The sequence below is a fragment of the Pan troglodytes genome, chromosome 21 (genome assembly GCF_028858775.2).
Source record: "Pan troglodytes isolate AG18354 chromosome 21, NHGRI_mPanTro3-v2.0_pri, whole genome shotgun sequence".
Taxonomy (NCBI): Eukaryota; Metazoa; Chordata; class Mammalia; order Primates; family Hominidae; genus Pan; species Pan troglodytes.
The window spans coordinates 19,982,570-19,997,646 of NC_072419.2; the positions used below are offsets into that span (position 1 = coordinate 19,982,570).

The following is a 15,077-nucleotide window of genomic DNA, read 5'->3' on the forward strand; positions in this document are numbered from 1 at the left end:
CACAATAGCCAAAGGTGTTACTCACAACGGCCACAGGCTAAATTGTATCTCCTGCTCCCCAAATGCATATTTTGAAGTCCTAATCCCCAGTATCTCAGAATATAGCTGTATTGGAGACAGAGTCTTTAAAGGCTTAATTAAGGTTAAATGAGGTCATTAGGATGGGCTCTAATCCAACATGGCTTGTGTCATTACAAGAGGAAATTAGGACACAGAAAACTCACAGAGGAAAGACCATGAGAAGACTCTGGGATAAGATGGTCATCTACAAGCCAAGGAGAAAGAGATCTCATTAGCAACCAATCATGCTGACATCTTGAACTTGGACTTCTAGCCTCCTTAACTGTGAGGAAATAAATTTCTGTTGTTTGAGCCACCCAGTCTATGGTACTTTGTTATGGTAGCCCCAGCACACTAATATAAGGAACAACCCAAATGTCCATTGACAGATGAATGGATAAACAAAATGTGGTATATACATGCAATAAGATATTTAGAAATAAAAAGGAATGAAATTCTGACACATGCTACAACTTGGATGAACCTTAAGGACATTATTCTAAGTGAAATAAGCCAGTTGCAAAAGGTCAAATACTACATGATTCCACTTACAAGAGGTACCCAGAGTAGCCAAATTCATTAGGATAAAAAGTAGAATGATAGTTGCCAGGAGCTGCAGAGAGGAGGGAAAGGGGAGTTGTTTAATGGATACAGAAGTTCAATTTTACAACATGAAAAGAGTCTGAAGATTGGCTGCACAAGAATGTGAAGATGCTTAACCCTACAGAACTGTACACTTATGGTTAAAGCAAGGCACGCACAGTGACTCATGCCTGTAATCCCAACACTTGGGAAAGCCAAGACAGGAAGATTGCTTGAGGCCAGGAATTCAAGACCAGCCGGGGCAATATAGAGAGATTCCATCTCTAAAAAATAAATAATAAATAAAAAAGTAGCCAGGCATGGCTGCTCATGCCTGTAGTCCAAGTTACTTGGGAGGCTGGTTGGGAGGATCGCTTAAGCCCAGGAGGTCAAAGCTATAGTGAGCCATGATGGTGCCACTGCATTCCAGCCTAGGTGACAGAGCAAGACCCCCTCTCTCTCTCCGAAAAAAAAAAAAAAAAAGAAAAAAGAAAAAAAAGGTTAAAATGGTAAATTTCATGCCATGTGTATTTTACCACAATTTTTTTAAAAAGCAGATGTCTAGGAACAAAAACAGTATCATTACAGATCTATCAGAATAGTTAAATAAGAAATAGTGACAAATCTAGCAAAGATGTGGAGAAACTGAATCACTCATACCTTGCTACTGGGAATGTGACTCCAGAAAACAACTCTGTGGTTCCTTAAACACACCCAAAGACCCAGCAAACATACTTTTGGGCATTTATTGTCAAGAAATGAAAACTCATGCGAACACAAAAATCTGTACACTAGCACTCACAGTAATTAATTTATTTATAATACTCAAAATTAATTTATTTATAATACTAAAAAAATAGAAACAACCCAGATGTACTTCAGTGAGTAAAAGGTTCAACAAATTATGGTGTGTCCACACCAGGGAATACCACTCAGTAATAAAAAGAAATGAACTACTGATATACACCAAAACATGGATGAATCTCCAGGGAATTTTGCTGAGTATAAAGAGACAATCCTAAAAGGTCACATACTGAATGATTCCATCTATATAACATTTTTGAAATGACAAAATTATAGAGACAGGAGACTATTGGTTGCCAGGGATTAAAGTCAGGGTGGGTGGGTGAGTGATAGTCAGGTGATGTGGTTATAAAGGGGGAACATGAGGGATTCTTGTGATGATTAAGGGGTTCTGTATCATGACTTGTGGTGAATACATGAACTCACACATGACAAAACTGCATAGAACTAAATACACATACACACATGCACACACACACAAACTACAAGTAAAGCTGGGGAAACTGAGTAACATTGGCAAGTTGTACCAATATGATATAGCCTAGTTGTGACATTCTATTATAATTCTGCAAGACATTAACATTAGGAGAAACTGGGTAACTGGTATATAGATTTCTCCATATTATTTCTTCCAACTGCATGTGAATCTACAATTAAGTCAAAATTAAAAGTTTAATTTAAAAAAACCCTTCAAATTGGAAACCTGCACTGAATATTCTTCAGGTTAATATAAGGAAGAAAAATAAGCTAATAAAGTATATATTAAAAACTCATAAAAATGTGTGAAATCTTATTTTGAGCAGCTATATCACAAAATAAGACTTGTGCGCCTTTATTTTGACATTGATGACAGCAAACATGCAAAGAATCAGTAAACTTCAGTTTTGATCACCTTACAGAAATCCAGTTATGTAAGTCCTCTTTAAAATCAAAAAGCCACCTCTGGCTGGGCGTGGTGGCTTGTGCCTGTAATCCCAGCACTTTGGGAGGCCAAGGCGGGAAGATCACAAGGTCACGAGTTCAAGACCAGGATGGCCAACACAGTGAAACCCCGTCACTACTAAAAATACATTAGCCAGGTGTGGTGGCATGCGCCTGTAATCCCAGCCACAGGGGAGGCTGAGGCAGGAGAACTGCTTGAACTCTAGAGGTGGAAGTTGCACTGAGCTAAGATGGTACCACTGCACTCCAGCCTGGGCAACAAAGCAAGACTCCATCTTAAAAGATAGTAATAATAATAATAAAGCCACTTCCTTATTCTTCATCAGAGACTGAAATCAGGACATCATACTACTAAAATGTGGATATGACTATCTCATGAGGAACAGCAGTGACAGCTCACATGTGTACAGAATTTTCTCAGTTTTTATAAACCTAATCTCATTGTATCAATAGTAACTTTGTGAGGTAGGCAAAGCAGACTTGTCTGCGCTTTTTTAAGCCACAAAAATGACTTCAAAAGAAAACTAAAAAATGTTCAAGAAACATTGATACTACTTTTTCAAGTCAATTTTCCTATGGCTTTTTAAGGTTTCAAATCATCAGGGAAGCTGAAAAAGTAATACAATGAAGATTTATATACGTTTCACCTAGATTCTCATATTAACATTTTGCTACATTTGAGTTCTTTCATAGATATAGAGATGGAAATTAACACACATACAATACACACACACATACACACACACACACACACACACACACACGACACACAAATACTTTTTTTCCTGAGGCACTTGCAAGTAACTGTCAAATATTGCAACCCTTCATCCTAAATGAAGACATCACCTGAACAAGGACATTCTCCTACCTAAACCACAATAATATTAACATGCCTAAGACTACAAATAGTAATTCAAACTACCATCTATTAAAATTTCTTCAACCATCTTTAAAATGTCTTCCTAAAAAAAAAAAAAAAGCTAATTACTCCCAAATTATTTTGTTTAAAGTGTCATTGCTTCATAATTATTTGACCAAAGGAGCTAATTTTTACCTATAGCACTGGTTGTCAGTCAATTGGTACTTTGATTGGATTCTTTAAATATTGGCTTCTATATTAATAACATAGTCATTTGTTTTGCATATTTGTCTCTAAATATTACAGAATATAAGAAGTTCTTTGGAACATTGTACATATTTTACAAGAAAAAAAGAAAAAGAAGGGCAGGAAGACAAACAGGATTATACTTGACCTTTTAAAAAAAGGTGCCCTAAAAACACATACACACGGCCAGGTGCAGTGGCTCGTGACTGTAATCCTAGTATTTTGGGAGACCAAGACGGGTAGATCACCTGAGGTCAGGAGTTCGAGACCAGTCTGGCCAACATGGTGAAACTTCATCTCTACTAAAAATACAAAGTTAGCCAGGCATGGTGGTGGGCACCTGTAATCCCAGCTACTCCAGAGGCTAAGGCAGGAGAATCGCTTGAACCCAGGAGGCGGAGGGTTCAGTGAGGCGAGGTTGCACCATTGCATTCCAGCCTGAGCAACAAAAGTAAAACTCCATCTCAAAAAACAAAAACAAAAAACAAAAAACAAAACCATATACACACATTTACAGCAAACACACTGAAAATTTTCCTAACAAATACAATTACAGAATTCCTAATCACAAATTCAAATAAAGCCTGCTACTTGATTTTAAGTGGTTTAAATGACTAGAAATCTTGCTACTTAAAACAAACAAATAAAGATACTCTGAGCTTACCCAATTTGAAACTAAAAATCAACTCAGAAGTGTGGTAAAATACCAGAAAATCACCAATGTCATTATGCCTCAGACAGACTATTTGAGAAGTATGCCACATAAGCTGCTCCCTGTTGATGCTAATGAATGGACTGGGTTTTACCACATTCATAAAATGTTAAGAATAACATTGTTTAATACACTTCATTCTTCTCTCATGAATGTGTGGTTTTCACAGGCTCAAAAGTCATAGTTATTTTCAAATATCTGATAGGTTTTAAAAAGTGAGATTATAATGAGGGGAAGCAACTTCACAACTATAAAAATCATCCTTAATTATGTTATGAGCATTATAATAATTATGGATTTATTTATTCACCTAATCCACCAAATGCAGCTTAGGCCCTATTCAGACTAATTAGTCAATATACTGTGCAACTCAACCTTCAGTGTCATATGATTTAATTTCCCTTTGCTTCTTGCAACATTATAATTATGTGCTTTGAGTTTACCGTAACTAATATTAGTGGTTTTCCCCACATGCTCACAAACTAAAGGAAGAGACAAAAAGCTTTTTAATCACCTAATAAGTACCCTTAGGAGAAAAAAAATTTGCTAATATGGAAACAAGAATTTTTGTTTTTTTTATGTGTGTGTTGTTTTTTTTTTTGCATGAGATGAAACAAATTCCTTGTATGATTTTAGTTACATCCTAATACTTCATAAACATCTTTTAACATAAAACTCAATAAAGTACCAATTGTGAATAGTTCAGCAGCTCCCAATGATGGGATGGCACTAACCTTTATAATCAAGTCCATGGTCCCCCAAACTGGCCACTTTTTAAAATCAAATAAATCAGTAGCAAAACAACAGCTCTTTTTAACGTAACGCAAGATTGTTTACAGCGTTTGGGAGTTTGGTTTTTTGTTTTGCCTTTGTTAGTACTATGCTTATTATTTGCTTTCCAACCAAAAAATATTACCAAATTATTTCCAGTTATCAAAATTTAGTAGCTATTTTAAATGGCTTTTTGGTTTGGTTCCCCAAAGGCCTGGGTGAAGAACACATCTGTGGTAGATACAATCATCTCTGCTACTTAAAAAGCTCCAAATGTACAAAATGTATGAAACTTCCAGGCTCTAGAAGGCTTTCTTGCAAACAGGAAACCTCAGCCACAGGGAGAAAACCAACTTCCATTTTGAGAGCCCAAAATCCAAGAAGTTATTCTTTTGCTGCCAGCTACCCATTTCCACTGATTCCAGTAAGTCCATCTTATTAGTCTGCTGCTGATCAATACTGTTAGTAATTTAATGCAGTAATAAAATTTTTTTCTTTTTCCTATTTGTAAGAAGAAAGGAAGAAGAGAAAAATAATTGAACTTCCCACACACACTGACTCAGTATCATCCCAAGATAAAAATGCATCCACCATGTCAAAGAAGGTAACTTCTGGGTTCTTTGGAAATTGTGATGGTTGTTTCTCAGAATCAACATGTACTGAAAAAATCAAATTTAGTGTTAACTCAATATAACATACAGACGAACTATTTATTTTCAAATGACAGTTGTCCAGGTCAATAAATGTCTTTTTTTTCTTTTTTTGAGACAGTGTCTTGCTCTGTTGCCCAGGCTAGAATGCAGCGGCATGATCTTGGCTCACTGCAACCTCTGCTTCCTGGGTTCAAGCTGTTCTCCTGCCTCAGCCTCCCGAGTAGCAGGAACTATAGGCACCTGACACCACGCCTGGCTAATTCTTGTATTTTTAGTAGAGACGGGGTTTTCCCATGTTGGCCAGGCTGGTCTCGAACTCCTGACCTCAAATGATCTGCCTGCTTTGGTTTCTAAATGTGATTTTTAATCATCCATTGTATCCAAAGGAAAAAAGTCTCAAATGTCTATTACCTTCAATAATGCCACTGAGTATTATCTCTCTAATCACTCTTCCTATTCTTCAACCTCCTGACATTCCGATACAAGCTTTCTGCGTCTTGTTTTAAATGAATTATTTCTTAAGCCTCAATTTAAAAAGGGGTAGAGGGGGGCACTCTGAGAGGTATTTCAGAGCTCACCATAACAACACCCCAGAAAGGGACAAGCAAAAGGCATTCAATTCTACCATGAGCTTCCTAATGAATATTCTTGAAGGCTCTTATAAAACCACATTCATTTTCTAAGTGACTGATATCCTTATAGAAATTTCCCATCTTTTCTTTTTCCTTTTATTCCCAATCCACCTACCCACTGAAATGCATTCTATACATTTTATAAAACTTCTATACACTTAAAAATGTTCTGGAATTATACATATGTATCTTATGTCACAAGGAAAGAAAAATGATTTATTTTGCAACTTTGTGACCTTCTGTAAGATGTATTCTAGTTAAACAAAAAAGAAGATAAAATGCAAGGTATACATTTGTGTACTAACTTGTACACATTTTAGAAGCAAAGTTGATGGATATCAGTCACCTATTGACAAGATGATTTGGAGTCTAAACCATCTAACTTGTCCCCTTCTTCATCATTTCCGATCCTCTCTCTCTCCCAGCTGCTCAACAGAGTTCTTTTCTTACCCTGCCACTACACAAACTTCAGAGTTCACTTGTACCCTCTTAATGCCTAACCCCAAAAGCTTTTTCTGCATATTTATTTACATCTCTAAATACATTACAATCCTTTCAGTTATGAAACAAAGATCCCTTCTATCTCTGGCTTCCAAATCACAAGTGTCCTTTTCTCCTCCCTCATTCTTTCTCTCTTTTCTATCCCCTTCAAAGGATACTCTTTTTCTAGCAATGGGGTTAAAAATAATAGTCAGAATCTCTGCTCTCCTAGAGTTTATGCCCTGCTTAAGGGAGACAGACAATAATAACAAGTAAATACAGAATAAATCAAGAAGGGTTAAATAGAAATATAAACCAGAGTAGGAGGGCAGGAAAAGGAGTAAAATTTTAGGTAGGGTGGACAGGAAAAGCTTCTTTGAGAAAATGACACGTGAGCAGATCTGGTCTCTCAGCTGAATCCCGCATATGGAAGTACCATAAATCATGGAAGACAACCCCAAGGTCTCAACTCCCCCCTCAAAGTCTAGTCTCACATACGGCAACTGACTATCATGTCTACAAATACCTCTATACCAACAGGGCCAAAACCAATGCCATTCTCTCTACATGTCCAATGTTTCAAATATGACATTCCTATAATTTCTTATTGGCATGTAATTCCATGTCCTTCAGAATCTAAACTCCAGCTATTCAAATGCCTCTTTCCCCACACCTGTCACATTTTATCAGCTATAAAGCCCCAGAGATTCTCTTAGAGAGTCTTTAGTACATGACCCTCCTTTCTATCCAATCTAGTTCTGTTTCTCTAATTGCCACTGCCTACAAATTAGTACCTCATCTCCAAGGTCTCCTTCCTCCAATCCAACCCACATCTTAGAATAAAACTGTATTTACTGAGTATAGGTCCGTTCCAAGATGGCCAAACAGGAACAGCTCTGGTATGCAGCTCCCAGCGTGATCTATGCACAGACGGGTGATTTCTGCATTTCCAACTGAGGAACCTGGTTCATCTCATTGGGACTACTCAGAAAGTGGGTGCAGACCACGGAGGGAGAGCCAAAGCAGGGTGCGGCATCGCCTCACCCAGGAAGCGCAAGGGGTCAGAGGATTTCCCTTTCCTAGCCAAGGGAAGCCATGACAGATGCCATCCCCATCAAGCTACCAATGACTTTCTTCACAGATTTGGAAAAGACTACTTTAAAGTTCATATGGAACCAAAAAAGAGCCTGCATTGCCAAGACAATCCTAAGCAAAAAGAACAAAGCTGGAGGCATCACACTACCTGACTTCAAACTATACTACAGTAACCAAAACAGCATGGTACTGGTGCCAAAACAGATACACTGACCAATGGAACAGAACAGGGGACTCAGAAATAACACCATGCATCTACAACCATCTCATCTTTGACAAACCTGACAAAAACAAGAAATAGGGAAAGGATTCCCTATTTAATAAATGGTGCTGGGAAAACTGGCTAGCCATATGTAGAAAGCTGAAACTGGATCCCCTCTTTACACCTTATACAAAAATTAATTTGAGATGGATTAAAGACTTAAATGTTAGACCTGAAACCATAAAAACCCTAGAAGAAAACCTAGGCAATACCATTCAGGACATAGGCGTGGGCAAAGACTTCATGACTAAAACACCAAAAGCAATCGCAACAAAAGCCAAAATTGACAAATGGGATCTAATTAAACTAAAGAGCTTCTGCACAGCAAAAGAAACTACCATCAGAGTGAACAGGCAACCTACAGAATGGGAGAAAATTTTTGCAATCTATCCATCTAACAAAGGGCTAATATCCAGAATCTACAAAGAACTTAAACAAATTTACAAGAAAAAATCAAACAACCCCATCAAAAAGTGGGCAAAGAATATGAACAGACACTTTTCAAAAGAAGACATTTGTGCAGCCAACAGACACATGAAAAAATGCTCATCATCACTGCTAATCAGAGAAACACAAATCAAAACCACAATGAGATACCATCTCACACCAGTTAGAACGGCAATCATTAAAAAGTCAGGAAACAACAGTTGTTGGAGAGGATGTGGAGAAATAGGAACGTTTTTACACTGTTGGTGGGAGTGTAAATTAGTTCAACCATTGTGGAAGACAGTGTGGCGATTCCTCAAGGATCTAGAACTACAAAGACCATTTGACCCAGCCATCCCATTACTGGGTATATAAACCAAAGGATTATAGAAACATGCTACGATAAAGACACATGCACATGTATGTTTACTGTGGCACTATTCACAATAGCAAAGATTTGGAACCAACCCAAACATCCATCAATGATAGACTGGATTAAGAAAATGTGGCACATATACACCATGTAATACTATGCAGCCATAAAAAAGGATGAGTTCATTTCCTTTGTAGTGACATGGACGAAGCTGGAAACCATCATTCTCAGCAAACTATCACAAGGACAAAAAACCAAACACCACATGTTCTCACTCATAGGTGGGAACTGAACAATGAGAACACATGGACACAGGAAGTGGAACATCACACACCGGGGCCTGTTGTGGGGTGGGGGGATGGGGGAGGGATAGCATTGGGAGAAATACCTCATGTAAATGACGAGTTAATGGGTGCAGCAAACCAACATGGCACATGTATACATATGTAACAAACCTGCACATTGTGCACATGTACCCTAGAACTTAAAGTATAATAATAATAACATATCTTAAAAAAACTCTATTGCCAAAAGCCTTATGTGGCTGTCCACTACGTTAAGAACAATTGCTTGTTTGTTTCTTTTTCCATTTGTAATTATACCATTCTCTTGACTATATTCTGTCTACCTGTTAAATTAGATAACTTGCTGATCATAAAACAAACCCCAAGATTTTCCCTCCTGAAGACACTTCATTCATGACTCTTTCCTTAATCTACCAGATATGACACCTTTCTCTGCTTCTTTTGAACTCTTCAGCCCTTTCCTACTTCACCACATTAAGAGTTTAACTATGGGCCAGGCGTGGTGGCTCACGACTGTAATCCCAGCATTTTGGGAGGTAAAAGCAGGAGGATTACTGGAGCCCAGGAGTTCAAGATCAGCCTGGGCAACATAGTGAGACCCTGTCTCCATAGAAAAATTAAAAATTTAGCTGGATGTGGTGGTGCCTGCCTGTAATCCTAGCTACTTAGGAGGCTGAGGCGCAAGGACCGCTAGAGCCCAGGGGGTTGTAAGTTACAGGGAGCTATGATCGTGCTACTGCACTCCAGCCTGCATGACAGAGGGAGACCCATTCTTGAAAAGAAATAAAAATAAAAAAGGATTTTAACTGTTAAGGTTTTGATATTTTTATTTCAATAGTTTTGGGGTTTGGAATGGTTTTGGGTTTCAATGGTTTTGAGTTACATGAATACATTCTTTAAGTGGTTATTTCTGATATTTTAGTGAACCTGTCACCTGAGCGGTATATACTGTGACCAATATGTAGTCTTTTATCCCTCACTCCCCTCCCAATCTTCTCCTATGAGTCCTCAAAGTCCATTATATCACTCTTATGCCTTTGTGTCCTCACAGCTTAACTCCCACTTATAAGTGAGAACATATGATATTTGGTTTTCTATTCTTGAGTGACTTCACTTAGAATAATGGCCTCCAGCCCCATCCAAGTTTCTGTAAAAGACATTATTTCATTCCTTTTTATGGTTGAATAGTATTCCATGGTGTGTATATACCATATTTTCTTTATCCACTCGTTAGTCAATGGGTACTAAGGCTGGTTCCACATGTTTGCAGTTATAAATTGTGCTCCTATAAACTTGTATGTGCATGTGCCTTTTTCTTATAATGACTTCATTTCCTTTGGGTAGCTACTCAGTAGTGGGACTGCTGGATCAAATGGTAGATCTATTTTTAGATCTTTAAGGAATCTTCATACTGTTTTCCATAATGATTGCACAAATTCACATTTCTACCAGCAGTGTAAAAGTGTTCTCTTTACATTACATCCATGCCAACATTTATTGTTTTTTGACTTTTAAATTATGGTCATTCTTGTAGGCATAGGGTGGTAACTCATTGTGGTTTTAATTTGCATTTCCCTAATGATTAGCTATATTGAGTATTTTTTTCATGTTTGTTGGCAGTATATCTTCTTTGGAGAAATGTCTACTCATGTTCTTGGTCTACTTTTTGATAGGATTTTTTTTTCTTGATTTGTTTGAAAAAGAATATATGTAACACATAATTTGTCAAACACACAAATAGAACAAACATCCATTAACTCACTAAACAACTTGGAAAAGTAATCCCTACCAACATTGTTGAGACTTCCCAAATCCTCCCTTCCAGAGAAAACTACTACCCTGAATTACTTCTTAATAACTTCTTTCTCTCCTTTATAGTTTTAATATATATGTATGTATAATTAATGTTTGATTTTGCTAAGATATCTTAATGGTGGCATACTGACTGCATTCCTTTGCAAACTGCATTTTCTAACTTAAGTATCATGATTTTAAGGTTCATTCATGCTGATGGGTACAGTTGCAAGGCATCCATTTTTACTGCCATATGGTATTCTGTTGGTGGACATTACAGTTCTTTCCATCATTTAAAATAAGTGCTATAGATATTCTTGTGCATGTCATCTGGTACATACATAGAAATACAGGACCAGAGTTTCTGGGTTTTGGGCAGGCACATGTTCCACTTTTCATGAAAATTGAAATGAATGAATATTTTTCCAAAATGATTGTCCCTATTTAAAAACATCAATATTTAAAACACACATTTCATATTTTCTATCTAGTAATTCTAATATCTAAAGTCTTTGGTAGGCCGGGCATGGTGGCTCATGCCTGTAATCCCAGCACTTTGGGAGGCCGAGGTTGGGGGATCACCTGAGGTCAGGAGTTTGAGACTAGCCTGGCCAACATGGTGAAACCCCATCTCTACCAAAAATATAAAAAATTAGCTGGGCATGGTGGTGGATGCTTGTAATCCCAGCTACTTGGGAGGCTGAGGCAGGAGAATCACTTGAACCCTGGAGGCGGAGATTGCAGTGTGCCGAGATCATGCCATTGCACTCCAGCCTGGGTGACAGAGCAAGACTCCATCTCAAACAAAACAAAACAAAACAAAACTATATTGACTAACACAGTGAAACCCCGTCTCTACTAAAAGTACAAAGAATTAGCTGGGCATGGTGGCAGACACTTGTAATCCCAGCTACTTGGGAGGCTGAGGGAGGAGAATCACTTGAATCCGGGAGGTGGAGACTGCAGTGTGCCGAGATCACGCCACTGTACTCCAGCCTGGGCAACAGGAGTGAAACTCCATCTCAAATAAATAAATAAACAAACAAACAAATAAATAAAGTCTTTGGTAGTCTGGTTAAAGTTTCTGTTGACCTACATGCTCTCTCTCATGGTAACTCTCTTTTACGTGTTTTACTTTATTTTATCCTTCTATTTTAGATTCATATATGAGATTTCTTTGAGATCTGAGCTGACAGTGTACTCCTTCAGAAAGGATCTTCACTTATTTCTCCCAAACTCCTGGGAGTTTCATACATCTAGGACTACCTTACACAAAAATTTTCATCCATTCATTTGAAAGTGTGATTTTTGCCTTTTTAAATATTTTGTCTAGCATTTTTAGATTATTTGTAGTCAGAAGATTCCAGGATCTCCATTTCACAAAATTGCCCAGAATGCAAGTTCCTATATTTCCTGAACTTTAGTACAGTGCTTATTCACCTTATATTTTATTTACTGTGCATTTGTTTTTTTCTTTTCCCTTGGAATGCAAGCTTTTTTGATAGCAAGGCTGTTTTATTTATCTGTGAATCTCTCATAGTAACCAGCAAAGTATCTTGTATATGCATAGCTGTCAATGAATAATTGTTAAATAAAAAGATAAATAAAATTCTGAAAATATAAAGCCCAGAGCCCAAGAATTAGTGGCAAATATTGCCCAAAGAGGTATGCTTAATTTATATTTTCCTTATTTTGCAGTTTGGACATGTGAGTATAACCAGCTAAATATCACAGCATTTATAACAGTGAAGGAGAAACATCTTTGATTTTTCTAATAGACAAAAAAGAATACATTTTCTTAGGAATCCCTCAAGCTCCAGATGGCTACAAAGAAAAAAGATTTTAGTGTTTGAAAAACAGAAATATGCTTATCAAATATGAGGCAAAGTCTTATAAAAACACAATGCCCTGGAAAAGAGAACATTATATTTTTTAAATATTCTAAATCATTAAGAAATTCATGAAATGATCACAGAGGCTAAATGTGTAATTACAGTGTACTTTTGTTCTTCCTATGACAGCTAATGTTCACATAAAATATTAATTGAATATAACTTCTCTATTTGGCAGAAAAGCATAAGAGGGGACTCCATCTCAATTGTCGACAGCACTCTACAATTGACAGTGAACCTCTAATGTCAATGACAGTGTAAGAACATCTCCCCAAAAGAATGAAGTAAAATATAGAGCAAAAATCACTTTTTAAAATCGTAATACTATATTCCACATGGAATTTTCCAACAATAGTCACAAAGATTGTAGGTTTATAAGACTAGTAGCTTAGTTGAGAAATTCAAAGAAAAAAAAAAGAAGTCATTTTCACAGATAAGATTTTATCAATCATTATATTTAGTAATAAACAGAAACCAGCTAAAAAAAAATGTACCATGATATTAGTCGTTAAGTACTGAGCAGGAATCTATAATGCTGCCCCACAGTTCACATACCACACATACAGCCAAGGTTTGCATCAAAAAGAATAATTCACAAAACCAAGTTGGTTTAAAAATAACCATGAAGAGGAAAAGTCACATCTGAATCATTGAAAGAGGTTTTATATGTGTATATGTGTGTAATCTTTTAAAAAGAACAACTAAAAAGGAAACTACTTATTTCTTCCCCCACTTAACTAAGCATTCAGTCTATAATCAGCTGGTTAGCACGAAGTATTATTAAGGCACTATTTTTACAGTACCCATTTTTATGAGTTTTGTATGTTACATGAAGAGTGGTTTTCAAAGAAATGTGCAGACTGGTTATTCTCTTTTATGCTTCCAATATTAAGTCAAACCAAAGCCCTGATCTTGGCATAAGGTAATGCAAGTGGAAACAAAAACATTTCAATCTCTGAAATGCCTTTCAATTTTCCTCCATTCCGTCTATCACATTAAAGTCTTGTTTATCAAAAATAGATTTAAACAAACCCTACACTTAAGATGGTGGCGGAGTTTTTTCAAATTGCAGTAAGAGAAAAAAATCTTTATTTTAGTAAGTTACTGGCTACTTTAGGAAAAATACATAAAGACAAATTATTAGACCCATAAGCAATAATGGTTGAGCCTAGTTATAATGATTTAAAATTCACAGTCTGGAACCGCAATTATTTTTGCACCAACCTAATAGGTGTCCACTCAAGGAAAATCATTACACAAAAAACTGCACTCATATGTGTACCACAGCACTATTCACAATAGCAAAGATATGGAATCAACTGAAGTGTCCATCAACAGATGACTAAAGAAAATATGATACACATACACACACACACACACACACACACACACACACACGAATACTATTCAGCCACAAAAAAGAATGAAATCATGTCTTCTGAAGCAACATGGATGGAGCTGGAGGCCATTATCTTAACTGAAATAACTCACAAACAGGAAGTCAAATACCAAATGTTCTCACTTACAGATGGGAGCTAAATAATGTGTACACATGGACATAGAGTCTACAATAGTAGACAGTGGAGACTCAAAAGGGTGGGAGAGTCAGGGAATGAGGGATGAGAAATTACATAATGGGTACAATGTACATTATTCAGGTGATGGTTACACTGAAAGCCCAGACTTCACCACTACACAATACATCCATGTAGCAAAACTGCACTTGAACCCCTTAAATTTTTACCAAAAAAAAGTGAACTTAGGTTAATTGTAAATGTATGTTCCAAACTCTAGAGCAACCATTAAAAAAAATAACTTATATGCTAAAAAAGAGAGGAAATGAAATCATATAAAATGTTTAGTTAAAAGAATATAGAGAAGTAAGCATTTATATGCAGTAAAATGATACAGACAAAAATTACAGACAAATCTCTTTCAGTAGAGGAATGAATAAATTATGGAACCATGAAATATTTGGCTATAAAACTATATATACTGATATATTAAGAGCATTAAGCTATGTTAAGTGGAAAGCATATTGCAAAACAATACATTAAAAATCTCTTCTATATAATTTTTTAAACGATGGAAGAAAGAAAGAAAAGGGAGGATGGCAGGAAAGGAGTGAGGGAAAGCCATAAATATACATACCAATCTGTTAGCAGTGGTTCTTTCTGGCAGGAGAAATG

General features: G+C 36.7%; 1 protein-coding gene across 12 annotated transcripts in view; it reads right to left on the reverse strand.

The window, feature by feature from the left end:
• The window catches only part of TASP1 (taspase 1), a 454,798-nt gene that overhangs the window by 279,761 nt on the left and 159,960 nt on the right, over positions 1–15,077 (reverse strand). For 2 of the 12 annotated variants that reach the window (XR_676151.5, XR_010154231.1), the window contains exon 12: positions 15,040–15,062. The exons of the other annotated variants lie outside the window; for them this stretch is intronic. The gene's annotated coding sequence lies outside the window, so the exon portion shown is untranslated. The remainder of the gene's footprint in view (positions 1–15,039; positions 15,063–15,077) is intronic. 12 annotated transcript variants of the gene reach the window in all.